General features: G+C 67.3%; 15 non-coding genes across 15 annotated transcripts; 9 read left to right on the top strand and 6 right to left on the bottom strand.

Moving 5' to 3' along the window:
• Positions 1 to 85: 85 nt before the first annotated feature.
• Positions 86 to 156, bottom strand: TRNAG-GCC (transfer RNA glycine (anticodon GCC)). The gene has a single exon. It is a non-coding gene; the product is annotated as a tRNA-Gly (tRNA).
• Positions 157 to 1455: 1299 nt separating this feature from the next.
• On the bottom strand, positions 1456 to 1538 carry TRNAL-CAG (transfer RNA leucine (anticodon CAG)). Its single transcript has one exon. It is a non-coding gene; the product is annotated as a tRNA-Leu (tRNA).
• Positions 1539 to 2078: 540 nt separating this feature from the next.
• TRNAD-GUC (transfer RNA aspartic acid (anticodon GUC)) lies at positions 2079 to 2150 on the top strand. Its single transcript has one exon. It is a non-coding gene; the product is annotated as a tRNA-Asp (tRNA).
• Positions 2151 to 2909: 759 nt separating this feature from the next.
• On the top strand, positions 2910 to 2981 carry TRNAG-UCC (transfer RNA glycine (anticodon UCC)). Its single transcript has one exon. It is a non-coding gene; the product is annotated as a tRNA-Gly (tRNA).
• A 304-nt stretch (positions 2982 to 3285) lies between these two features.
• TRNAE-CUC (transfer RNA glutamic acid (anticodon CUC)) lies at positions 3286 to 3357 on the top strand. Its single transcript has one exon. It is a non-coding gene; the product is annotated as a tRNA-Glu (tRNA).
• A 6028-nt stretch (positions 3358 to 9385) lies between these two features.
• Positions 9386 to 9456, bottom strand: TRNAG-GCC (transfer RNA glycine (anticodon GCC)). The gene has a single exon. It is a non-coding gene; the product is annotated as a tRNA-Gly (tRNA).
• Positions 9457 to 10755: 1299 nt separating this feature from the next.
• TRNAL-CAG (transfer RNA leucine (anticodon CAG)) lies at positions 10756 to 10838 on the bottom strand. The gene has a single exon. It is a non-coding gene; the product is annotated as a tRNA-Leu (tRNA).
• Positions 10839 to 11374: 536 nt separating this feature from the next.
• Positions 11375 to 11446, top strand: TRNAD-GUC (transfer RNA aspartic acid (anticodon GUC)). The gene has a single exon. It is a non-coding gene; the product is annotated as a tRNA-Asp (tRNA).
• A 759-nt stretch (positions 11447 to 12205) lies between these two features.
• Positions 12206 to 12277, top strand: TRNAG-UCC (transfer RNA glycine (anticodon UCC)). The gene has a single exon. It is a non-coding gene; the product is annotated as a tRNA-Gly (tRNA).
• Positions 12278 to 12581: 304 nt separating this feature from the next.
• On the top strand, positions 12582 to 12653 carry TRNAE-CUC (transfer RNA glutamic acid (anticodon CUC)). The gene has a single exon. It is a non-coding gene; the product is annotated as a tRNA-Glu (tRNA).
• Positions 12654 to 18681: 6028 nt separating this feature from the next.
• On the bottom strand, positions 18682 to 18752 carry TRNAG-GCC (transfer RNA glycine (anticodon GCC)). Its single transcript has one exon. It is a non-coding gene; the product is annotated as a tRNA-Gly (tRNA).
• A 1299-nt stretch (positions 18753 to 20051) lies between these two features.
• TRNAL-CAG (transfer RNA leucine (anticodon CAG)) lies at positions 20052 to 20134 on the bottom strand. Its single transcript has one exon. It is a non-coding gene; the product is annotated as a tRNA-Leu (tRNA).
• Positions 20135 to 20674: 540 nt separating this feature from the next.
• On the top strand, positions 20675 to 20746 carry TRNAD-GUC (transfer RNA aspartic acid (anticodon GUC)). The gene has a single exon. It is a non-coding gene; the product is annotated as a tRNA-Asp (tRNA).
• Positions 20747 to 21505: 759 nt separating this feature from the next.
• Positions 21506 to 21577, top strand: TRNAG-UCC (transfer RNA glycine (anticodon UCC)). Its single transcript has one exon. It is a non-coding gene; the product is annotated as a tRNA-Gly (tRNA).
• A 304-nt stretch (positions 21578 to 21881) lies between these two features.
• TRNAE-CUC (transfer RNA glutamic acid (anticodon CUC)) lies at positions 21882 to 21953 on the top strand. The gene has a single exon. It is a non-coding gene; the product is annotated as a tRNA-Glu (tRNA).
• Positions 21954 to 25044: the final 3091 nt, after the last annotated feature.

The following is a 25044-nucleotide window of genomic DNA, read 5'->3' as shown; positions in this document are numbered from 1 at the left end:
GGAGCGCTGCCCGGAGCGCCTTTCAGCCGGCAGACCTAGCTGGGCTCTGGGGCTGCAGTGCGGGACCAAAAGGGGACGCTGTGGCTGCATGGGCCGGGAATCGAACCCGGGCCTCCCGCGTGGCAGGCGAGAATTCTACCACTGAACCACCCATGCACCGATGACCCAAGCCGCCCGACGCCGCCCCAGAGGCGCTGACCGCCACCCGCCCGGCACTGCTCACTGCTCGCCCGTCGCCCGTCGGCATCTATCTGCTCTATCGGAACAGGAGACGACGGGAGATAGAGGTTGGGGGTGGGGGGCGCGACCTGAAAGCCAGGATCCGGGCACGTGCAGGGCCCCAGGGCGCGGCGCTCTCGGAGGGACCCACTCGGCCCGTCCCGCGCCTTCTGCGCCGACCACGGCCGCCGCGACCCTGTCGGTGTCGCCCGAGGGGGCCGGGAGCCGACGCCGTCTGCCCGGCGCCGGCATCCCTGTCAGGTGCAGGCGCAGGCGCCGCGTGGTCGCTGCGGCCGCGCGCCGACGTTCCTCTCAGCGACCGCCGGGTCCCGACCCCAAGGCGTGTGAGCCCGGCTCGAGCGCTCTGGCGGCCCGCGCTCCCGAGGTCCGGCTCTGACGGGGTGGTGGTGCTGGTGAGGAGGGGCGCTTTGGCAGAGCGGCTCCTGGCTCGGGGACTGCCGGCTGAGGCAGGGAGCGCGCGCAGGCGGGCTTGGCTGCGGCCCGGGCAGCGGCTTCCCCCGGGAACGGGCGCGGGGGCGCCGGCCGGGCGCCTGTGGGTGGGCTGCACGGGCACGCAGGGCTTCCGCTCCCTCCCCAGAGGAGCACCCTTCCCGGGACGGACTCGTGCCAGGAAGACCGGTGTTCGCTGGCCCGCAGGAAGGCTGGGAGGCACGTGTCCCTGGCGGGCGGCAGGCAGGTGTGGCCCGGCCAAGGCCGCAAGGCGCAGAAGCGTCGAGGGCACGCAGCACCCCCCTGGCGGGCAAGGCGGGGGCTCGGCCGCCTCGGTGTGGCTGGGGAGCGCAGGCGGGCCGGCGGGCCGGCTGCGGAGGACAGGGTGCCGGCCGGAGGGAGAGCGGCCGGGGGCGGACGTGGAAGCAAGGCTGCGAGAGCCAGTTGGCCGTTCCCGGCAGAAGTCGGAGCGCCGGCGACGCGAGGAGGGCTTGCCACCCGCGGCGGGGCTGCGTGCTTCGGCGCGGCCGGGGGCGGGGCGGGGCCGTGGGAGTGAAAGTGGGAGGGTGGGCGAGGGTGGGCGAGGGTGGGCGAGGGGGAAGCGGGGAGGCAGGAAAACCAGCAGCTGCAGCTGCAGCTGCAGCCAGCTGGGGAGGAAGGATGCGCTGAGGAGGACTGAAGGTTCCTGGGGCGGGGGTGCAGGCGGCGGGAGGCAGCGCGTGTGTGGAGAAAGGCAGTGGCGCGGGGAGGACGGGTGCGTTTGTCCGGCGGGCCAAAAGGCTGGCTTGTCAGGAGTGGGATTCGAACCCACGCCTCCAGGGGAGACTGCGACCTGAACGCAGCGCCTTAGACCGCTCGGCCATCCTGACGGCGGGCCTGGCTGGGCGCGTGGCCGCTCGCCTGGCTGGGACCCGACGCGGCGCCAGCCCCGGTGCCCTTGGCGGGCCGCGCGCTGCGCCGCGGCAGGCAGCCAGGCAGGCAGGCAGGCAGGCAGGCGGCCGTCCGGGGTGGGTGTCGACGGAGTCGGCGCGCGGCGGCCGCAGGTCGCGCCCCGGACCCAGCCGGGCCCTGGGCGGGCCGGCCCCTCCCCAGCCGCGCCTCTCCTGGCCGGACGCCGGCCGGCGCGCGCCCACCGTGTCCTCGCAGCCTGGCTTTCCTTCTCGGGCCCCCTTCTGCCGGCGGAATGCCCGCGTTGGAGGCAAGAGGCGGCGCGCACTGGGGCGTGTCCAGTGCCCCGGGGGTCCGGGGCCCTGTCGGGGTGGCGGGCTGCCGCTGTGACCGAGGCGGTTGGTTGGGTGCGCGGTTGGGTCGGGACCCGCGGTGGCCGGGGGCCCGTGCTGGGCAGGGGGACGCGTCGGCAGGCAGCCCGAGAGCCGGTGAGCGGCCGGGCGGTAGGACGGTCGCCGCCGTCCTCGTTAGTATAGTGGTGAGTATCCCCGCCTGTCACGCGGGAGACCGGGGTTCGATTCCCCGACGGGGAGGCCACACCTCCTTTTTGGTGGCCGCGGTCGCTCTCTGTCCTGCCGCCAGGCCCCCAAGGGCCCTTGGTCTCGTCCCGCCGCCTTTGGGCGAGGCGCCAGGGCGCGGTGCCCTGCCTAGCCACCGTCGACCCCCCTCTCCCCGTGCAGCCCTCCAGCCTGACTGAGCCCTTTGTGGTCGCCGGGCGCACGGTCGCCACGGCCGAGCGAGGGCCTCCTTGGCCACCCCACGGCCTTGCCCGACCAGAGCCGGAGCTTGCGGCGCGCCCGGCCGCCCGGCCGCCCACGCACCCACCCCCACTGGCTGCCTCAGTGGGCTCCTAGGCTCGCGACGCCCCCGCCGTGCGGCTCGGCACAGCGCCGCGACGCGTGCAGGCAGCTGGGTCCCGTGTCCCCAAGTCGTCGTGGGAAGTGGCGGCGCCCAGCGCCCGGTGGAGAAGGGCTTTTTTGGCCAGCTGGGTGCGGGAAGCTGCGTGCCCCGCGTTGCCCGCCGGGGCTGAGGGCGGAGGCGTTCGCGGGCCGCGGCGGGGAGCGAAGGGCCGGAGGGCCGCAAGGCCGTCGGGCCGGTGGACCACGCAACGGCGTCGCGCTGGCGCGCATGGGGCGGCGCGCGGCTGCTGGTGGCGCCGGCGGCGGCGCAGAGCCTCCGGCTGACGGGGCGTCGGGGCAGGGATGCGGAGGCGGCGGCGGCGGCGGCGGCGGCGGGGAGCGTATGCTGGGGCGAGCCCGGGGCCGGCGTCCGGAGGCCGCCCGGGCTGTGTAGCGTTGGTGGTATAGTGGTGAGCATAGCTGCCTTCCAAGCAGTTGACCCGGGTTCGATTCCCGGCCAACGCAGCGGGCCGACCTTTTGCTGAGCTGCACCGTCCTCCCGGCAGGGGCGTTCGGGGGGGGGAGAGAGAGCTGGGTGCGGGGAGCCAGCCCGCTGGCCCCGCGGCTTTTGGCGTGTGTGCGAGAAGCCGGCGGCGCGCGCAGTGTTTTGAGGGTGCGGAAAGCAAGACGGCACGCCAGGGCAGGCGGACTGACAGGGCCGGCGGGCGGCTGGACTTGCAAAGGCGGGGTGTGGGCAGCAAGGGGGCGCGGGCGGGTGGCATGGAGGCGCTGGGTTCAGCCGGAGCAGGCGAGGGCCGTGCCCCGACGCTCCCTGGTGGTCTAGTGGTTAGGATTCGGCGCTCTCACCGCCGCGGCCCGGGTTCGATTCCCGGTCAGGGAAGCCTTTCTTCTTCCTCTCCGGAGGCCTGCCACCTGCCGAGGTCCTCGCCGGCGACCCGCCCAGCCTTTTAGCCTACGCAATGGCAACCCACTCTAGTCCTCTTGCCTGGAGAATCCCAGGGACGGGGGAGCCTGGTGGGCTGCCGTCTAGTCTATGGGGTCGCACAGAGTCGGACAGGACTGAAGCGACTTAGCAGCTCAGCACTGCGCCAGAGGCCCCCCCGGGACCCTGCACCTCCAGCCCAAGCGCGATTCAGGCCACCTCCGCCGTCCCCCGGGGCAAAGCTTTTTTGGCCGCAGTGGCGACCTCGCGCCGCGCCGCTTTCACCACGACCGGCCTGAGGCCTCCCATGCCCCGCCTCCCTCCCTCCTGAGGGGCTGCGGCTGCTGGCCCTGGTGGCGGCCGTGATGCTCCTGGGCTTGTGCTGGTTCTCCTGCTGTGGGTGGGGGTGAGGAGGTGGGGTTGGATAGGGCGGGTGGGGGTAGGCGCGGGGGTAGGGGCGCGGGCTGCGGTGGTCACCAACCACCAACGGGGGCCAGCAGCGGCAGGGGCGGTGGCCGCAGCCCAAGGTGAGCGAGGGGGATCTGCCTCTGGGAGAGGGGGCCAGTGGCCACGGACACGCCTGCCTTCCCATGTCCCTCATGCCAGCCACCTCTCTGGGCGGCTTGGCCACTGCGTGCCAGGTCCCGGGCTGGCTGTGACTCCCGTATGCCGCTGGTGTCTCCAAGAGGGTTCTGGTCTGGACTGGGCTCTGGGAGGCGGACCACGGCGCCCGGGAGGCATCGGGATCAGTTCGGTCGCTCAGGGCACTGCAGCAGCCCCAGGCTTCCCTGTCCATCACCGACTCGCGCGGCTTGCTCAAACCCACGTCCGTCCAGTCGGGGATGCCACCCAAGCCTCTCATCTTCTGTCGGGTCGTCCCCGTCTCCTCCTGCCTTCCATCAGGGTCTTTTCCCGTGAGTCAGTCCTGCGGGTCAGGTGGCCAGAGGATCGGAGTTTCAGCTTCAGCCTCAGTCCTTCCAATGAATATCCAGGACTGATTTCCTCTAGGATGGACGGGTTGGGTCTCCTCGCAGTCCAAGGGACTCTCAAGAGTCTTCTCCAACACCGCAGTCCAAAAGCATCAATTCTTCGGCACTCGGCCTTCTTTATACTCCACCTCTCACATCTGTTCGTGACCGCCGGAGAAGCCGTAGCTTTCACGAGACGGACCCTCGTCACACCCCTCGTCTCTGCTTTTGGACATGCTGTCAAGATTGGTCATAGCTTTTCTCCCAAGGAGGCGAACGTCTTTTCATTTCACGGCCGCGGCCGGCGTCTGCAGTGCTTTGGGGGAGCCCCCCCAAATGAAGTCTCGCCCGCTTTCTGTTGTTTCCCCATCTATTTGCCATGAAGTGATGGGACGGGATGCCATGATCTTAGTTTTCTGAATGTTGAGTTTGAAGCCAACGTTTTCACTCTCCTCTTTCACTTTCCTCAAGAGGCTCTTTAGTTCTTCTTCGCTCTCCCCGAGGCCAAGGGGTGAAGATGGATGTGGACCTGTGCCGCGAATCCCACCACCGCGCAGTGGAAGGGAGAGAGCTCGCAGATCCGGGCGGGGCGGGGCGGGCCGGGCCGGCCCGGCCCGGCTGGGAAAAGCTAGCCCACCAGCCGGGAGGCGGCAGATGCGCTCGAGGCAGCGATGCCTGCCGGGGAGGACAACCCGACCATCAGGGTGTTTCCCTTGCCTGACCACAGCTCTCAAGCCTACCGGACTGAGGCAAGGTTTACCCAGGCCTCCCTCCCCCACTCGTAACCAAAGGTGGGCACTCGGGCGCACGCACACACACACACAGACACACACACACACACACACAGAGCGCCCTGTTCCACGCACCCCTCCCCTAGTTATGACATCTAAGAGTTTCCCATTCTCTCTAACCTGTCTATCCAGGATCCACTCTATCCCTCTCCCCTACCTGTCATCGTCTTCCCCTAGGAACTCTCCCCGAGGGTAATCGCCCACCACAGTCTCCCCCTGGGCCAATCTCGGGCTCGTCTATCCCCAAAGGGTTTCATTTCACGCCTGTTCAAGGACTGTGTCCTTCGGAGGTGAAGTGGACGGCCGACGAAGGTCACCAAAGTGCGTAGAGGGCGGCACATTTGGGTGCGAAAGGCACGAAGCCGAGTCCCCTTTGGGAAAAGAGCCCCCGTGTCCCGACGTGTGCTTGTGGTTGTTAAAGGAGGTCTCCTTGAGGCCCCTGCCGTGTCGTGGGCGTCAGCGTGCGTGGGGGAGAGTATGGGACGAAGGTGCTTGGGGCCCTGGCTGGTGGGCGCCCCACGTGGATCAGGGACCTGGGCAGCGCGATCACAGGCAGAGGGGGCGGCAGCGAGCCGAGGGGCTGGCAGGCAGGCCCGGGGGTGCTTGGGTGGGGTCTGCCTGGAGGGCCGGCGGGAAGGGGCGTGTGGGGCTCGCGGGAACCTGGCCCAAAGATCGGCAGGCCACTTGAGCAGGCCCTCTGCAGAAGCATGGGCGCGGTGGCGAAGCCGTGCCAGGCGCAGGTGAGAGGCCGGGACGGATCTGCGGGAGGTAGGGCTGGGCGCGGGGTCGGGGTGGGTCTGTGGAGCCGGAGGGAGGCCCGAGCTGGTGAACGTCAGGGCAGGGCAGGCCAGGCCAGGGCAGGACGTGTGAGGGGGGGCCCGAGCTCCAGGGGGATGGCGGCGGGGGTGGGGGCAAGGGGCCGAGCCTGGAGTCTGGAGGGAAAGGCAGAGGGCAGGCCGTGACAGTGAGGGTGCTGTGGCGTGAGGAAGATGGTGCGAGAGCACTCCATTTGGGCGGGGTGGCGGGTGAACGGGCGAGCCACACTGGTGCGCGGTGCCGCAGGCTGCTCAGGCTCAGCGGTGGGCTGAGGACACAGGCAAGCGAACGACAGAAACGGAGTGCCAGATGGGGGCCAGAACTGGTCCGAGATGGGTGGGTGGGCCCGCCGTACCGCCCCAGAGACCAAAGTCACCACTCATCAGGAGCAAATGTCCAGTCTCGGGTGTGACATGGCTGGGGGGTCAGGGTAGGATGGGGGGTGGTGGTTGGGAGCTCGGGTGGCTGAGATTTCACGAGGACCAAGGAGAGCTCCCATGTGACCGAGCACAGTCATCCCTCCAGGGTACACACCCGCAGAGGGCAAACGTCGGGGAGGTCTGAGGTCCGCACACCGCCACGGACACGGCAGCACTGTTTGCTGTCGCCAAGACACGGAGCAAGGCCCAGCGCCCATGCACACGTGGCGGGCCCGAGAAGAGGTGGCACAGGTGTAGCATGGAACCATCACTCAGGCATAAGGAAATAAACCAAGTGTTGCCATTTGTCACAAGCAATGACGGACCTAGAGACTCTTACACTTGGTGAAGAATGTCAGACCGCGTGGGACAAAGACATGTGGAACGTGTGAAAGAATGCAAAACGACGCTATTTGCCGGGGAGAAACCCACTCACGCAGAACACCACCTTAGGGTAACGCCAGCGGAAAGGCAGCGCTGGAGCGATGAGTGCGCAGCTGGGACCAACAGATACGCAGGACCCTGGATAGAGGGAGAAGCGCCCAGGTGATCCAGTTCAACACAGGGAATAAGCGTCAGGACCCTGGAATACCCTCAAGTGGAAAAGAATCTGAAAACATACACGAAATCCAAAATCTGTACATGGGAAACAGAATCACTTTGCGGTCCATCGGAAACGAGCACAATATTGGAAATCCACTGTACTTCCGCAACAACCGCAACTCCGACATTCGAGTAAGCTTTGACAAGAAAACGAAATCTACAGGCAACTAAGTCAGCGGGAAACAGGCGAGCTGTCCCAAGCCCACCCTGGGTACATACCCGTGAGAGCCGCAACTCTTCATTCGGAAAGACACATGCCAACCCCACGGTCATGGCAGCACTGTTTGCCGTAGCCGAGACGTGGAGGAAACCCTAGTGCCCATCCCCAACGGCTCACCCACGAAGGTGCCATACCAGAGAAAGGGAGAGAATGGGATGCCACTGAGCCGTCCACACGAGTCAAGTTAGTGTCACTGGCAGCAACAGCGGCTGGAGCTGCAGAATATTACCCTTGGTGAGGGAAGTCACACAGACAGGGTCACAGATGGGGGAATCTAAAGTGTTGTACATATTCACCCCTGTGCCCACCAGCGACAGACTCTCAGGCTCGGGAAAGCAGCCTCGGGCTTCCCAAGGGCAGAGTCACGCACGGAGGGATGGATGAGGAGCCGGGCTCAACGGATGTACCGTACCAGTACTGCGTAGAAAGGAGAGGAGCAACGAGGATACACGGGATGCTACAGGGAATGAGATCCCACATCCTGTCATCACCTGTAACGGAAACCGATCTGAAACCCTAATCCTACATGCCCAGGAGTGAATCACAACGCTGTACAGCGGACACGGGCACCAGGCTGTAGATCGTGCTGTTCTACACTTCCAGAACAACGACTGCCACTCCGGGGAAGTCCGTCAGTCGAGGATCGGTCCAAGAGTAGGAAAAAGAAGAGCTTACATTGTGATCCAGCAGACCCAATCCTGGCTACTCATCGGGAAAAGACAGCACGCCCAATGGGAAGAGAGGCGGGCATCCCCCAGGGTCATCGCAGCCCTCGGTGCCGTAGCCGAGACATGGGAAACGCTCATGTGCCGGTCGGCCCGTGGCCGGCACAAGAAGGTGAGGCAAATACATACCGTGGAATGTGACGCAGCCATCAAGAAGGAGCAGCCATCGCCATGGGCCACAAGGCCGGACGGACCCACAGAAGGGACCACTGAGTGAAGTGGGTCGGGTGGAGAGGGACAAAGCTCTGTGGACTCGAGCAACGAATACAAAGGAATGTCTGTGCAACGGGAAACCGACCTTGAGACGTAGAAAAGGTGCATAGGGCTACCCAAGGGGAAAGGCAGGGAAGGGACGAAGTTGGAGTCGGATCAAGAGATAGGAAATACTATGCTTACAGCCGATGAGCAACAGAGCTTTCCTCTGTAGCATGAGAACTGTATTCGTGTCTCACCTTAACCTACACTGGAAAATCACCTGGAAAAGAACAGGGGACTGAATCCCTTTGCCGAGCACCTGAGACTAACCCAGGACTGTAAATCAGTTCTACTCGTGTTGGAAGCCGCAGAAAGAGGAGCAGGCCCTGGCCTGGGGTGGGGGGTGGGGGGAGGCAGGCCAGTGCGACAAATGCAAAGGCAGGTTCCTGGACAAGACTGGGATTTGGAATGGCTCAGGGAGGAACTGGGCGTGGGGAGGAGGGGGGGGTGTGCAGATGGGGGAGGCACCGAGCGGGGTGGGGGTGGGATGATGGGGTGCGTTTGGGGAAGTCGGGGGACGGTGAGGGTGCAGGCTGAGGTGGTGGTGCTCTTGCGGCAGGGCTGATGCTGAGGTGTGGCGCGCAACAGGGTTTCAGGGGGATGGGGTGATGTTGGAGACGGTGAGGCCGTCCCTGTTGGAGACCTATTTCTGCCGAGGGACGGGGAGCTGGTGGACTTCTTTGGAACTCCTCCTGCAAGACTCTGGTCCAGGGACCCTCCAGGCGAAAGGGATGTATGCTTGCCAGATGTGGCAACTTCCTTGCTCCTGGCCGTGCAAACGTAGTGTGATTGATTCTCCGGAGTGTGGGGAGAGTGAGGCAGGGAGCTTGGAGACGGACGTTGTGAAAGGTGACGAGGTGGTGCGGGCGGCTGCCAGCCGTGGGGTATTCCTTCCAGGGCAATCCCTGAGCCCCCGGCTGGGTCCGGGTGAGGAAGCGAGCAAACCCAAGAAAGGTGCCTGGACGCACGGGCGGCTGAGCCCGCAGGGCTTGGGGCCACGGAGGCTTGGCAGCAGGGCCTTTTCTGGGTGGGGTGGGGTGGGGCGGGGTGGTGGGCGTCTGCGTGGGAGAGGCAGCGGGCGGCAGGTAGCAGCCAGCGGTTGCAGGAGCGCTGCCCGGAGCGCCTTTCAGCCGGCAGACCTAGCTGGGCTCTGGGGCTGCAGTGCGGGACCAAAAGGGGACGCTGTGGCTGCATGGGCCGGGAATCGAACCCGGGCCTCCCGCGTGGCAGGCGAGAATTCTACCACTGAACCACCCATGCACCGATGACCCAAGCCGCCCGACGCCGCCCCAGAGGCGCTGACCGCCACCCGCCCGGCACTGCTCACTGCTCGCCCGTCGCCCGTCGGCATCTATCTGCTCTATCGGAACAGGAGACGACGGGAGATAGAGGTTGGGGGTGGGGGGCGCGACCTGAAAGCCAGGATCCGGGCACGTGCAGGGCCCCAGGGCGCGGCGCTCTCGGAGGGACCCACTCGGCCCGTCCCGCGCCTTCTGCGCCGACCACGGCCGCCGCGACCCTGTCGGTGTCGCCCGAGGGGGCCGGGAGCCGACGCCGTCTGCCCGGCGCCGGCATCCCTGTCAGGTGCAGGCGCAGGCGCCGCGTGGTCGCTGCGGCCGCGCGCCGACGTTCCTCTCAGCGACCGCCGGGTCCCGACCCCAAGGCGTGTGAGCCCGGCTCGAGCGCTCTGGCGGCCCGCGCTCCCGAGGTCCGGCTCTGACGGGGTGGTGGTGCTGGTGAGGAGGGGCCCTTTGGCAGAGCGGCTCCTGGCTCGGGGACTGCCGGCTGAGGCAGGGAGCGCGCGCAGGCGGGCTTGGCTGCGGCCCGGGCAGCGGCTTCCCCCGGGAACGGGCGCGGGGGCGCCGGCCGGGCGCCTGTGGGTGGGCTGCACGGGCACGCAGGGCTTCCGCTCCCTCCCCAGAGGAGCACCCTTCCCGGGACGGACTCGTGCCAGGAAGACCGGTGTTCGCTGGCCCGCAGGAAGGCTGGGAGGCACGTGTCCCTGGCGGGCGGCAGGCAGGTGTGGCCCGGCCAAGGCCGCAAGGCGCAGAAGCGTCGAGGGCACGCAGCACCCCCCTGGCGGGCAAGGCGGGGGCTCGGCCGCCTCGGTGTGGCTGGGGAGCGCAGGCGGGCCGGCGGGCCGGCTGCGGAGGACAGGGTGCCGGCCGGAGGGAGAGCGGCCGGGGGCGGACGTGGAAGCAAGGCTGCGAGAGCCAGTTGGCCGTTCCCGGCAGAAGTCGGAACGCCGGCGACGCGAGGAGGGCTTGCCACCCGCGGCGGGGCTGCGTGCTTCGGCGCGGCCGGGGGCGGGGCGGGGCCGTGGGAGTGAAAGTGGGAGGGTGGGCGAGGGTGGGCGAGGGTGGGCGAGGGGGAAGCGGGGAGGCAGGAAAACCAGCAGCTGCAGCTGCAGCTGCAGCCAGCTGGGGAGGAAGGATGCGCTGAGGAGGACTGAAGGTTCCTGGGGCGGGGGTGCAGGCGGCGGGAGGCAGCGCGTGTGTGGAGAAAGGCAGTGGCGCGGGGAGGACGGGTGCGTTTGTCCGGCGGGCCAAAAGGCTGGCTTGTCAGGAGTGGGATTCGAACCCACGCCTCCAGGGGAGACTGCGACCTGAACGCAGCGCCTTAGACCGCTCGGCCATCCTGACGGCGGGCCTGGCTGGGCGCGTGGCCGCTCGCCTGGCTGGGACCCGACGCGGCGCCAGCCCCGGTGCCCTTGGCGGGCCGCGCGCTGCGCCGCGGCAGGCAGCCAGGCAGGCAGGCAGGCAGGCGGCCGTCCGGGGTGGGTGTCGACGGAGTCGGCGCGCGGCGGCCGCAGGTCGCGCCCCGGACCCAGCCGGGCCCTGGGCGGGCCGGCCCCTCCCCAGCCGCGCCTCTCCTGGCCGGACGCCGGCCGGCGCGCGCCCACCGTGTCCTCGCAGCCTGGCTTTCCTTCTCGGGCCCCCTTCTGCCGGCGGAATGCCCGCGTTGGAGGCAAGAGGCGGCGCGCACTGGGGCGTGTCCAGTGCCCCGGGGGTCCGGGGCCCTGTCGGGGTGGCGGGCTGCCGCTGTGACCGAGGCGGTTGGTTGGGTGCGCGGTTGGGTCGGGACCCGCGGTGGCCGGGGGCCCGTGCTGGGCAGGGGGACGCGTCGGCAGGCAGCCCGAGAGCCGGTGAGCGGCCGGGCGGTAGGACGGTCGCCGCCGTCCTCGTTAGTATAGTGGTGAGTATCCCCGCCTGTCACGCGGGAGACCGGGGTTCGATTCCCCGACGGGGAGGCCACACCTCCTTTTTGGTGGCCGCGGTCGCTCTCTGTCCTGCCGCCAGGCCCCCAAGGGCCCTTGGTCTCGTCCCGCCGCCTTTGGGCGAGGCGCCAGGGCGCGGTGCCCTGCCTAGCCACCGTCGACCCCCCTCTCCCCGTGCAGCCCTCCAGCCTGACTGAGCCCTTTGTGGTCGCCGGGCGCACGGTCGCCACGGCCGAGCGAGGGCCTCCTTGGCCACCCCACGGCCTTGCCCGACCAGAGCCGGAGCTTGCGGCGCGCCCGGCCGCCCGGCCGCCCACGCACCCACCCCCACTGGCTGCCTCAGTGGGCTCCTAGGCTCGCGACGCCCCCGCCGTGCGGCTCGGCACAGCGCCGCGACGCGTGCAGGCAGCTGGGTCCCGTGTCCCCAAGTCGTCGTGGGAAGTGGCGGCGCCCAGCGCCCGGTGGAGAAGGGCTTTTTTGGCCAGCTGGGTGCGGGAAGCTGCGTGCCCCGCGTTGCCCGCCGGGGCTGAGGGCGGAGGCGTTCGCGGGCCGCGGCGGGGAGCGAAGGGCCGGAGGGCCGCAAGGCCGTCGGGCCGGTGGACCACGCAACGGCGTCGCGCTGGCGCGCATGGGGCGGCGCGCGGCTGCTGGTGGCGCCGGCGGCGGCGCAGAGCCTCCGGCTGACGGGGCGTCGGGGCAGGGATGCGGAGGCGGCGGCGGCGGCGGCGGCGGCGGGGAGCGTATGCTGGGGCGAGCCCGGGGCCGGCGTCCGGAGGCCGCCCGGGCTGTGTAGCGTTGGTGGTATAGTGGTGAGCATAGCTGCCTTCCAAGCAGTTGACCCGGGTTCGATTCCCGGCCAACGCAGCGGGCCGACCTTTTGCTGAGCTGCACCGTCCTCCCGGCAGGGGCGTTCGGGGGGGGGAGAGAGAGCTGGGTGCGGGGAGCCAGCCCGCTGGCCCCGCGGCTTTTGGCGTGTGTGCGAGAAGCCGGCGGCGCGCGCAGTGTTTTGAGGGTGCGGAAAGCAAGACGGCACGCCAGGGCAGGCGGACTGACAGGGCCGGCGGGCGGCTGGACTTGCAAAGGCGGGGTGTGGGCAGCAAGGGGGCGCGGGCGGGTGGCATGGAGGCGCTGGGTTCAGCCGGAGCAGGCGAGGGCCGTGCCCCGACGCTCCCTGGTGGTCTAGTGGTTAGGATTCGGCGCTCTCACCGCCGCGGCCCGGGTTCGATTCCCGGTCAGGGAAGCCTTTCTTCTTCCTCTCCGGAGGCCTGCCACCTGCCGAGGTCCTCGCCGGCGACCCGCCCAGCCTTTTAGCCTACGCAATGGCAACCCACTCTAGTCCTCTTGCCTGGAGAATCCCAGGGACGGGGGAGCCTGGTGGGCTGCCGTCTAGTCTATGGGGTCGCACAGAGTCGGACAGGACTGAAGCGACTTAGCAGCTCAGCACTGCGCCAGAGGCCCCCCCGGGACCCTGCACCTCCAGCCCAAGCGCGATTCAGGCCACCTCCGCCGTCCCCCGGGGCAAAGCTTTTTTGGCCGCAGTGGCGACCTCGCGCCGCGCCGCTTTCACCACGACCGGCCTGAGGCCTCCCATGCCCCGCCTCCCTCCCTCCTGAGGGGCTGCGGCTGCTGGCCCTGGTGGCGGCCGTGATGCTCCTGGGCTTGTGCTGGTTCTCCTGCTGTGGGTGGGGGTGAGGAGGTGGGGTTGGATAGGGCGGGTGGGGGTAGGCGCGGGGGTAGGGGCGCGGGCTGCGGTGGTCACCAACCACCAACGGGGGCCAGCAGCGGCAGGGGCGGTGGCCGCAGCCCAAGGTGAGCGAGGGGGATCTGCCTCTGGGAGAGGGGGCCAGTGGCCACGGACACGCCTGCCTTCCCATGTCCCTCATGCCAGCCACCTCTCTGGGCGGCTTGGCCACTGCGTGCCAGGTCCCGGGCTGGCTGTGACTCCCGTATGCCGCTGGTGTCTCCAAGAGGGTTCTGGTCTGGACTGGGCTCTGGGAGGCGGACCACGGCGCCCGGGAGGCATCGGGATCAGTTCGGTCGCTCAGGGCACTGCAGCAGCCCCAGGCTTCCCTGTCCATCACCGACTCGCGCGGCTTGCTCAAACCCACGTCCGTCCAGTCGGGGATGCCACCCAAGCCTCTCATCTTCTGTCGGGTCGTCCCCGTCTCCTCCTGCCTTCCATCAGGGTCTTTTCCCGTGAGTCAGTCCTGCGGGTCAGGTGGCCAGAGGATCGGAGTTTCAGCTTCAGCCTCAGTCCTTCCAATGAATATCCAGGACTGATTTCCTCTAGGATGGACGGGTTGGGTCTCCTCGCAGTCCAAGGGACTCTCAAGAGTCTTCTCCAACACCGCAGTCCAAAAGCATCAATTCTTCGGCACTCGGCCTTCTTTATACTCCACCTCTCACATCTGTTCGTGACCGCCGGAGAAGCCGTAGCTTTCACGAGACGGACCCTCGTCACACCCCTCGTCTCTGCTTTTGGACATGCTGTCAAGATTGGTCATAGCTTTTCTCCCAAGGAGGCGAACGTCTTTTCATTTCACGGCCGCGGCCGGCGTCTGCAGTGCTTTGGGGGAGCCCCCCCAAATGAAGTCTCGCCCGCTTTCTGTTGTTTCCCCATCTATTTGCCATGAAGTGATGGGACGGGATGCCATGATCTTAGTTTTCTGAATGTTGAGTTTGAAGCCAACGTTTTCACTCTCCTCTTTCACTTTCCTCAAGAGGCTCTTTAGTTCTTCTTCGCTCTCCCCGAGGCCAAGGGGTGAAGATGGATGTGGACCTGTGCCGCGAATCCCACCACCGCGCAGTGGAAGGGAGAGAGCTCGCAGATCCGGGCAGGGCGGGGCGGGCCGGGCCGGCCCGGCCCGGCTGGGAAAAGCTAGCCCACCAGCCGGGAGGCGGCAGATGCGCTCGAGGCAGCGATGCCTGCCGGGGAGGACAACCCGACCATCAGGGTGTTTCCCTTGCCTGACCACAGCTCTCAAGCCTACCGGACTGAGGCAAGGTTTACCCAGGCCTCCCTCCCCCACTCGTAACCAAAGGTGGGCACTCGGGCGCACGCACACACACACACAGACACACACACACACACACACAGAGCGCCCTGTTCCACGCACCCCTCCCCTAGTTATGACATCTAAGAGTTTCCCATTCTCTCTAACCTGTCTATCCAGGATCCACTCTATCCCTCTCCCCTACCTGTCATCGTCTTCCCCTAGGAACTCTCCCCGAGGGTAATCGCCCACCACAGTCTCCCCCTGGGCCAATCTCGGGCTCGTCTATCCCCAAAGGGTTTCATTTCACGCCTGTTCAAGGACTGTGTCCTTCGGAGGTGAAGTGGACGGCCGACGAAGGTCACCAAAGTGCGTAGAGGGCGGCACATTTGGGTGCGAAAGGCACGAAGCCGAGTCCCCTTTGGGAAAAGAGCCCCCGTGTCCCGACGTGTGCTTGTGGTTGTTAAAGGAGGTCTCCTTGAGGCCCCTGCCGTGTCGTGGGCGTCAGCGTGCGTGGGGGAGAGTATGGGACGAAGGTGCTTGGGGCCCTGGCTGGTGGGCGCCCCACGTGGATCAGGGACCTGGGCAGCGCGATCACAGGCAGAGGGGGCGGCAGCGAGCCGAGGGGCTGGCAGGCAGGCCCGGGGGTGCTTGGGTGGGGTCTGCCTGGAGGGCCGGCGGGAAGGGGCGTGTGGGGCTCGCGGGAACCTGGCCCAAAGATCGGCAGGCCACTTGAGCAGGCCCTCTGCAGAAGCATGGGCGCGGTGGCGAAGCCGTGCCAGGCGCAGGTGAGAGGCCGGGACGGATCTGCGGGAGGTAGGGCTGGGCGCGGGGTCGGGGTGGGTCTGTGGAGCCGGAGGGAGGCCCGAGCTGGTGAACGTCAGGGCAGGGCAGGCCAGGCCAGGGCAGGACGTGTGAGGGGGGGCCCGAGCTCCAGGGGGATGGCGGCGGGGGTGGGGGCAAGGGGCCGAGCCTGGAGTCTGGAGGGAAAGGCAGAGGGCAGGCCGTGACAGTGAGGGTGCTGTGGCGTGAGGAAGATGGTGCGAGAGCACTCCATTTGGGCGGGGTGGCGGGTGAACGGGCGAGCCACACTGGTGCGCGGTGCCGCAGGCTGCTCAGGCTCAGCGGTGGGCTGAGGACACAGGCAAGCGAACGACAGAAACGGAGTGCCAGATGGGGGCCAGAACTGGTCCGAGATGGGTGGGTGGGCCCGCCGTACCGCCCCAGAGACCAAAGTCACCACTCATCAGGAGCAAATGTCCAGTCTCGGGTGTGACATGGCTGGGGGGTCAGGGTAGGATGGGGGGTGGTGGTTGGGAGCTCGGGTGGCTGAGATTTCACGAGGACCAAGGAGAGCTCCCATGTGACCGAGCACAGTCATCCCTCCAGGGTACACACCCGCAGAGGGCAAACGTCGGGGAGGTCTGAGGTCCGCACACCGCCACGGACACGGCAGCACTGTTTGCCGTCGCCAAGACACGGAGCAAGGCCCAGCGCCCATGCACACGTGGCGGGCCCGAGAAGAGGTGGCACAGGTGTAGCATGGAACCATCACTCAGGCATAAGGAAATAAACCAAGTGTTGCCATTTGTCACAAGCAATGACGGACCTAGAGACTCTTACACTTGGTGAAGAATGTCAGACCGCGTGGGACAAAGACATGTGGAACGTGTGAAAGAATGCAAAACGACGCTATTTGCCGGGGAGAAACCCACTCACGCAGAACACCACCTTAGGGTAACGCCAGCGGAAAGGCAGCGCTGGAGCGATGAGTGCGCAGCTGGGACCAACAGATACGCAGGACCCTGGATAGAGGGAGAAGCGCCCAGGTGATCCAGTTCAACACAGGGAATAAGCGTCAGGACCCTGGAATACCCTCAAGTGGAAAAGAATCTGAAAACATACACGAAATCCAAAATCTGTACATGGGAAACAGAATCACTTTGCGGTCCATCGGAAACGAGCACAATATTGGAAATCCACTGTACTTCCGCAACAACCGCAACTCCGACATTCGAGTAAGCTTTGACAAGAAAACGAAATCTACAGGCAACTAAGTCAGCGGGAAACAGGCGAGCTGTCCCAAGCCCACCCTGGGTACATACCCGTGAGAGCCGCAACTCTTCATTCGGAAAGACACATGCCAACCCCACGGTCATGGCAGCACTGTTTGCCGTAGCCGAGACGTGGAGGAAACCCTAGTGCCCATCCCCAACGGCTCACCCACGAAGGTGCCATACCAGAGAAAGGGAGAGAATGGGATGCCACTGAGCCGTCCACACGAGTCAAGTTAGTGTCACTGGCAGCAACAGCGGCTGGAGCTGCAGAATATTACCCTTGGTGAGGGAAGTCACACAGACAGGGTCACAGATGGGGGAATCTAAAGTGTTGTACATATTCACCCCTGTGCCCACCAGCGACAGACTCTCAGGCTCGGGAAAGCAGCCTCGGGCTTCCCAAGGGCAGAGTCACGCACGGAGGGATGGATGAGGAGCCGGGCTCAACGGATGTACCGTACCAGTACTGCGTAGAAAGGAGAGGAGCAACGAGGATACACGGGATGCTACAGGGAATGAGATCCCACATCCTGTCATCACCTGTAACGGAAACCGATCTGAAACCCTAATCCTACATGCCCAGGAGTGAATCACAACGCTGTACAGCGGACACGGGCACCAGGCTGTAGATCGTGCTGTTCTACACTTCCAGAACAACGACTGCCACTCCGGGGAAGTCCGTCAGTCGAGGATCGGTCCAAGAGTAGGAAAAAGAAGAGCTTACATTGTGATCCAGCAGACCCAATCCCGGCTACTCATCGGGAAAAGACAGCACGCCCAATGGGAAGAGAGGCGGGCATCCCCCAGGGTCATCGCAGCCCTCGGTGCCGTAGCCGAGACATGGGAAACGCTCATGTGCCGGTCGGCCCGTGGCCGGCACAAGAAGGTGAGGCAAATACATACCGTGGAATGTGACGCAGCCATCAAGAAGGAGCAGCCATCGCCATGGGCCACAAGGCCGGACGGACCCACAGAAGGGACCACTGAGTGAAGTGGGTCGGGTGGAGAGGGACAAAGCTCTGTGGACTCGAACAACGAATACAAAGGAATGTCTGTGCAACGGGAAACCGACCTTGAGACGTAGAAAAGGTGCATAGGGCTACCCAAGGGGAAAGGCAGGGAAGGGACGAAGTTGGAGTCGGATCAAGAGATAGGAAATACTATGCTTACAGCCGATGAGCAACAGAGCTTTCCTCTGTAGCATGAGAACTGTATTCGTGTCTCACCTTAACCTACACTGGAAAATCACCTGGAAAAGAACAGGGGACTGAATCCCTTTGCCGAGCACCTGAGACTAACCCAGGACTGTAAATCAGTTCTACTCGTGTTGGAAGCCGCAGAAAGAGGAGCAGGCCCTGGCCTGGGGTGGGGGGTGGGGGGAGGCAGGCCAGTGCGACAAATGCAAAGGCAGGTTCCTGGACAAGACTGGGATTTGGAATGGCTCAGGGAGGAACTGGGCGTGGGGAGGAGGGGGGGGTGTGCAGATGGGGGAGGCACCGAGCGGGGTGGGGGTGGGATGATGGGGTGCGTTTGGGGAAGTCGGGGGACGGTGAGGGTGCAGGCTGAGGTGGTGGTGCTCTTGCGGCAGGGCTGATGCTGAGGTGTGGCGCGCAACAGGGTTTCAGGGGGATGGGGTGATGTTGGAGACGGTGAGGCCGTCCCTGTTGGAGACCTATTTCTGCCGAGGGACGGGGAGCTGGTGGACTTCTTTGGAACTCCTCCTGCAAGACTCTGGTCCAGGGACCCTCCAGGCGAAAGGGATGTATGCTTGCCAGATGTGGCAACTTCCTTGCTCCTGGCCGTGCAAACGTAGTGTGATTGATTCTCCGGAGTGTGGGGAGAGTGAGGCAGGGAGCTTGGAGACGGACGTTGTGAAAGGTGACGAGGTGGTGCGGGCGGCTGCCAGCCGTGGGGTATTCCTTCCAGGGCAATCCCTGAGCCCCCGGCTGGGTCCGGGTGAGGAAGCGAGCAAACCCAAGAAAGGTGCCTGGACGCACGGGCGGCTGAGCCCGCAGGGCTTGGGGCCACGGAGGCTTGGCAGCAGGGCCTTTTCTGGGTGGGGTGGGGTGGGGCGGGGTGGTGGGCGTCTGCGTGGGAGAGGCAGCGGGCGGCAGGTAGCAGCCAGCGGTTGCAGGAGCGCTGCCCGGAGCGCCTTTCAGCCGGCAGACCTAGCTGGGCTCTGGGGCTGCAGTGCGGGACCAAAAGGGGACGCTGTGGCTGCATGGGCCGGGAATCGAACCCGGGCCTCCCGCGTGGCAGGCGAGAATTCTACCACTGAACCACCCATGCACCGATGACCCAAGCCGCCCGACGCCGCCCCAGAGGCGCTGACCGCCACCCGCCCGGCACTGCTCACTGCTCGCCCGTCGCCCGTCGGCATCTATCTGCTCTATCGGAACAGGAGACGACGGGAGATAGAGGTTGGGGGTGGGGGGCGCGACCTGAAAGCCAGGATCCGGGCACGTGCAGGGCCCCAGGGCGCGGCGCTCTCGGAGGGACCCACTCGGCCCGTCCCGCGCCTTCTGCGCCGACCACGGCCGCCGCGACCCTGTCGGTGTCGCCCGAGGGGGCCGGGAGCCGACGCCGTCTGCCCGGCGCCGGCATCCCTGTCAGGTGCAGGCGCAGGCGCCGCGTGGTCGCTGCGGCCGCGCGCCGACGTTCCTCTCAGCGACCGCCGGGTCCCGACCCCAAGGCGTGTGAGCCCGGCTCGAGCGCTCTGGCGGCCCGCGCTCCCGAGGTCCGGCTCTGACGGGGTGGTGGTGCTGGTGAGGAGGGGCCCTTTGGCAGAGCGGCTCCTGGCTCGGGGACTGCCGGCTGAGGCAGGGAGCGCGCGCAGGCGGGCTTGGCTGCGGCCCGGGCAGCGGCTTCCCCCGGGAACGGGCGCGGGGGCGCCGGCCGGGCGCCTGTGGGTGGGCTGCACGGGCACGCAGGGCTTCCGCTCCCTCCCCAGAGGAGCACCCTTCCCGGGACGGACTCGTGCCAGGAAGACCGGTGTTCGCTGGCCCGCAGGAAGGCTGGGAGGCACGTGTCCCTGGCGGGCGGCAGGCAGGTGTGGCCCGGCCAAGGCCGCAAGGCGCAGAAGCGTCGAGGGCACGCAGCACCCCCCTGGCGGGCAAGGCGGGGGCTCGGCCGCCTCGGTGTGGCTGGGGAGCGCAGGCGGGCCGGCGGGCCGGCTGCGGAGGACAGGGTGCCGGCCGGAGGGAGAGCGGCCGGGGGCGGACGTGGAAGCAAGGCTGCGAGAGCCAGTTGGCCGTTCCCGGCAGAAGTCGGAGCGCCGGCGACGCGAGGAGGGCTTGCCACCCGCGGCGGGGCTGCGTGCTTCGGCGCGGCCGGGGGCGGGGCGGGGCCGTGGGAGTGAAAGTGGGAGGGTGGGCGAGGGTGGGCGAGGGTGGGCGAGGGGGAAGCGGGGAGGCAGGAAAACCAGCAGCTGCAGCTGCAGCTGCAGCCAGCTGGGGAGGAAGGATGCGCTGAGGAGGACTGAAGGTTCCTGGGGCGGGGGTGCAGGCGGCGGGAGGCAGCGCGTGTGTGGAGAAAGGCAGTGGCGCGGGGAGGACGGGTGCGTTTGTCCGGCGGGCCAAAAGGCTGGCTTGTCAGGAGTGGGATTCGAACCCACGCCTCCAGGGGAGACTGCGACCTGAACGCAGCGCCTTAGACCGCTCGGCCATCCTGACGGCGGGCCTGGCTGGGCGCGTGGCCGCTCGCCTGGCTGGGACCCGACGCGGCGCCAGCCCCGGTGCCCTTGGCGGGCCGCGCGCTGCGCCGCGGCAGGCAGCCAGGCAGGCAGGCAGGCAGGCAGGCGGCCGTCCGGGGTGGGTGTCGACGGAGTCGGCGCGCGGCGGCCGCAGGTCGCGCCCCGGACCCAGCCGGGCCCTGGGCGGGCCGGCCCCTCCCCAGCCGCGCCTCTCCTGGCCGGACGCCGGCCGGCGCGCGCCCACCGTGTCCTCGCAGCCTGGCTTTCCTTCTCGGGCCCCCTTCTGCCGGCGGAATGCCCGCGTTGGAGGCAAGAGGCGGCGCGCACTGGGGCGTGTCCAGTGCCCCGGGGGTCCGGGGCCCTGTCGGGGTGGCGGGCTGCCGCTGTGACCGAGGCGGTTGGTTGGGTGCGCGGTTGGGTCGGGACCCGCGGTGGCCGGGGGCCCGTGCTGGGCAGGGGGACGCGTCGGCAGGCAGCCCGAGAGCCGGTGAGCGGCCGGGCGGTAGGACGGTCGCCGCCGTCCTCGTTAGTATAGTGGTGAGTATCCCCGCCTGTCACGCGGGAGACCGGGGTTCGATTCCCCGACGGGGAGGCCACACCCCCTTTTTGGTGGCCGCGGTCGCTCTCTGTCCTGCCGCCAGGCCCCCAAGGGCCCTTGGTCTCGTCCCGCCGCCTTTGGGCGAGGCGCCAGGGCGCGGTGCCCTGCCTAGCCACCGTCGACCCCCCTCTCCCCGTGCAGCCCTCCAGCCTGACTGAGCCCTTTGTGGTCGCCGGGCGCACGGTCGCCACGGCCGAGCGAGGGCCTCCTTGGCCACCCCACGGCCTTGCCCGACCAGAGCCGGAGCTTGCGGCGCGCCCGGCCGCCCGGCCGCCCACGCACCCACCCCCACTGGCTGCCTCAGTGGGCTCCTAGGCTCGCGACGCCCCCGCCGTGCGGCTCGGCACAGCGCCGCGACGCGTGCAGGCAGCTGGGTCCCGTGTCCCCAAGTCGTCGTGGGAAGTGGCGGCGCCCAGCGCCCGGTGGAGAAGGGCTTTTTTGGCCAGCTGGGTGCGGGAAGCTGCGTGCCCCGCGTTGCCCGCCGGGGCTGAGGGCGGAGGCGTTCGCGGGCCGCGGCGGGGAGCGAAGGGCCGGAGGGCCGCAAGGCCGTCGGGCCGGTGGACCACGCAACGGCGTCGCGCTGGCGCGCATGGGGCGGCGCGCGGCTGCTGGTGGCGCCGGCGGCGGCGCAGAGCCTCCGGCTGACGGGGCGTCGGGGCAGGGATGCGGAGGCGGCGGCGGCGGCGGCGGCGGCGGGGAGCGTATGCTGGGGCGAGCCCGGGGCCGGCGTCCGGAGGCCGCCCGGGCTGTGTAGCGTTGGTGGTATAGTGGTGAGCATAGCTGCCTTCCAAGCAGTTGACCCGGGTTCGATTCCCGGCCAACGCAGCGGGCCGACCTTTTGCTGAGCTGCACCGTCCTCCCGGCAGGGGCGTTCGGGGGGGGGAGAGAGAGCTGGGTGCGGGGAGCCAGCCCGCTGGCCCCGCGGCTTTTGGCGTGTGTGCGAGAAGCCGGCGGCGCGCGCAGTGTTTTGAGGGTGCGGAAAGCAAGACGGCACGCCAGGGCAGGCGGACTGACAGGGCCGGCGGGCGGCTGGACTTGCAAAGGCGGGGTGTGGGCAGCAAGGGGGCGCGGGCGGGTGGCATGGAGGCGCTGGGTTCAGCCGGAGCAGGCGAGGGCCGTGCCCCGACGCTCCCTGGTGGTCTAGTGGTTAGGATTCGGCGCTCTCACCGCCGCGGCCCGGGTTCGATTCCCGGTCAGGGAAGCCTTTCTTCTTCCTCTCCGGAGGCCTGCCACCTGCCGAGGTCCTCGCCGGCGACCCGCCCAGCCTTTTAGCCTACGCAATGGCAACCCACTCTAGTCCTCTTGCCTGGAGAATCCCAGGGACGGGGGAGCCTGGTGGGCTGCCGTCTAGTCTATGGGGTCGCACAGAGTCGGACAGGACTGAAGCGACTTAGCAGCTCAGCACTGCGCCAGAGGCCCCCCCGGGACCCTGCACCTCCAGCCCAAGCGCGATTCAGGCCACCTCCGCCGTCCCCCGGGGCAAAGCTTTTTTGGCCGCAGTGGCGACCTCGCGCCGCGCCGCTTTCACCACGACCGGCCTGAGGCCTCCCATGCCCCGCCTCCCTCCCTCCTGAGGGGCTGCGGCTGCTGGCCCTGGTGGCGGCCGTGATGCTCCTGGGCTTGTGCTGGTTCTCCTGCTGTGGGTGGGGGTGAGGAGGTGGGGTTGGATAGGGCGGGTGGGGGTAGGCGCGGGGGTAGGGGCGCGGGCTGCGGTGGTCACCAACCACCAACGGGGGCCAGCAGCGGCAGGGGCGGTGGCCGCAGCCCAAGGTGAGCGAGGGGGATCTGCCTCTGGGAGAGGGGGCCAGTGGCCACGGACACGCCTGCCTTCCCATGTCCCTCATGCCAGCCACCTCTCTGGGCGGCTTGGCCACTGCGTGCCAGGTCCCGGGCTGGCTGTGACTCCCGTATGCCGCTGGTGTCTCCAAGAGGGTTCTGGTCTGGACTGGGCTCTGGGAGGCGGACCACGGCGCCCGGGAGGCATCGGGATCAGTTCGGTCGCTCAGGGCACTGCAGCAGCCCCAGGCTTCCCTGTCCATCACCGACTCGCGCGGCTTGCTCAAACCCACGTCCGTCCAGTCGGGGATGCCACCCAAGCCTCTCATCTTCTGTCGGGTCGTCCCCGTCTCCTCCTGCCTTCCATCAGGGTCTTTTCCCGTGAGTCAGTCCTGCGGGTCAGGTGGCCAGAGGATCGGAGTTTCAGCTTCAGCCTCAGTCCTTCCAATGAATATCCAGGACTGATTTCCTCTAGGATGGACGGGTTGGGTCTCCTCGCAGTCCAAGGGACTCTCAAGAGTCTTCTCCAACACCGCAGTCCAAAAGCATCAATTCTTCGGCACTCGGCCTTCTTTATACTCCACCTCTCACATCTGTTCGTGACCGCCGGAGAAGCCGTAGCTTTCACGAGACGGACCCTCGTCACACCCCTCGTCTCTGCTTTTGGACATGCTGTCAAGATTGGTCATAGCTTTTCTCCCAAGGAGGCGAACGTCTTTTCATTTCACGGCCGCGGCCGGCGTCTGCAGTGCTTTGGGGGAGCCCCCCCAAATGAAGTCTCGCCCGCTTTCTGTTGTTTCCCCATCTATTTGCCATGAAGTGATGGGACGGGATGCCATGATCTTAGTTTTCTGAATGTTGAGTTTGAAGCCAACGTTTTCACTCTCCTCTTTCACTTTCCTCAAGAGGCTCTTTAGTTCTTCTTCGCTCTCCCCGAGGCCAAGGGGTGAAGATGGATGTGGACCTGTGCCGCGAATCCCACCACCGCGCAGTGGAAGGGAGAGAGCTCGCAGATCCGGGCGGGGCGGGGCGGGCCGGGCCGGCCCGGCCCGGCTGGGAAAAGCTAGCCCACCAGCCGGGAGGCGGCAGATGCGCTCGAGGCAGCGATGCCTGCCGGGGAGGACAACCCGACCATCAGGGTGTTTCCCTTGCCTGACCACAGCTCTCAAGCCTACCGGACTGAGGCAAGGTTTACCCAGGCCTCCCTCCCCCACTCGTAACCAAAGGTGGGCACTCGGGCGCACGCACACACACACACAGACACACACACACACACACACAGAGCGCCCTGTTCCACGCACCCCTCCCCTAGTTATGACATCTAAGAGTTTCCCATTCTCTCTAACCTGTCTATCCAGGATCCACTCTATCCCTCTCCCCTACCTGTCATCGTCTTCCCCTAGGAACTCTCCCCGAGGGTAATCGCCCACCACAGTCTCCCCCTGGGCCAATCTCGGGCTCGTCTATCCCCAAAGGGTTTCATTTCACGCCTGTTCAAGGACTGTGTCCTTCGGAGGTGAAGTGGACGGCCGACGAAGGTCACCAAAGTGCGTAGAGGGCGGCACATTTGGGTGCGAAAGGCACGAAGCCGAGTCCCCTTTGGGAAAAGAGCCCCCGTGTCCCGACGTGTGCTTGTGGTTGTTAAAGGAGGTCTCCTTGAGGCCCCTGCCGTGTCGTGGGCGTCAGCGTGCGTGGGGGAGAGTATGGGACGAAGGTGCTTGGGGCCCTGGCTGGTGGGCGCCCCACGTGGATCAGGGACCTGGGCAGCGCGATCACAGGCAGAGGGGGCGGCAGCGAGCCGAGGGGCTGGCAGGCAGGCCCGGGGGTGCTTGGGTGGGGTCTGCCTGGAGGGCCGGCGGGAAGGGGCGTGTGGGGCTCGCGGGAACCTGGCCCAAAGATCGGCAGGCCACTTGAGCAGGCCCTCTGCAGAAGCATGGGCGCGGTGGCGAAGCCGTGCCAGGCGCAGGTGAGAGGCCGGGACGGATCTGCGGGAGGTAGGGCTGGGCGCGGGGTCGGGGTGGGTCTGTGGAGCCGGAGGGAGGCCCGAGCTGGTGAACGTCAGGGCAGGGCAGGCCAGGCCAGGGCAGGACGTGTGAGGGGGGGCCCGAGCTCCAGGGGGATGGCGGCGGGGGTGGGGGCAAGGGGCCGAGCCTGGAGTCTGGAGGGAAAGGCAGAGGGCAGGCCGTGACAGTGAGGGTGCTGTGGCGTGAGGAAGATGGTGCGAGAGCACTCCATTTGGGCGGGGTGGCGGGTGAACGGGCGAGCCACACTGGTGCGCGGTGCCGCAGGCTGCTCAGGCTCAGCGGTGGGCTGAGGACACAGGCAAGCGAACGACAGAAACGGAGTGCCAGATGGGGGCCAGAACTGGTCCGAGATGGGTGGGTGGGCCCGCCGTACCGCCCCAGAGACCAAAGTCACCACTCATCAGGAGCAAATGTCCAGTCTCGGGTGTGACATGGCTGGGGGGTCAGGGTAGGATGGGGGGTGGTGGTTGGGAGCTCGGGTGGCTGAGATTT

The sequence above is a fragment of the Bubalus kerabau genome, chromosome 6 (assembly GCF_029407905.1).
Source record: "Bubalus kerabau isolate K-KA32 ecotype Philippines breed swamp buffalo chromosome 6, PCC_UOA_SB_1v2, whole genome shotgun sequence".
NCBI classification, from domain to species: domain Eukaryota; kingdom Metazoa; phylum Chordata; class Mammalia; order Artiodactyla; family Bovidae; genus Bubalus; species Bubalus kerabau.
The sequence above is the reverse complement of the archived record's forward strand: the minus strand, read 5'-3'. Positions and strand labels throughout refer to the sequence as shown.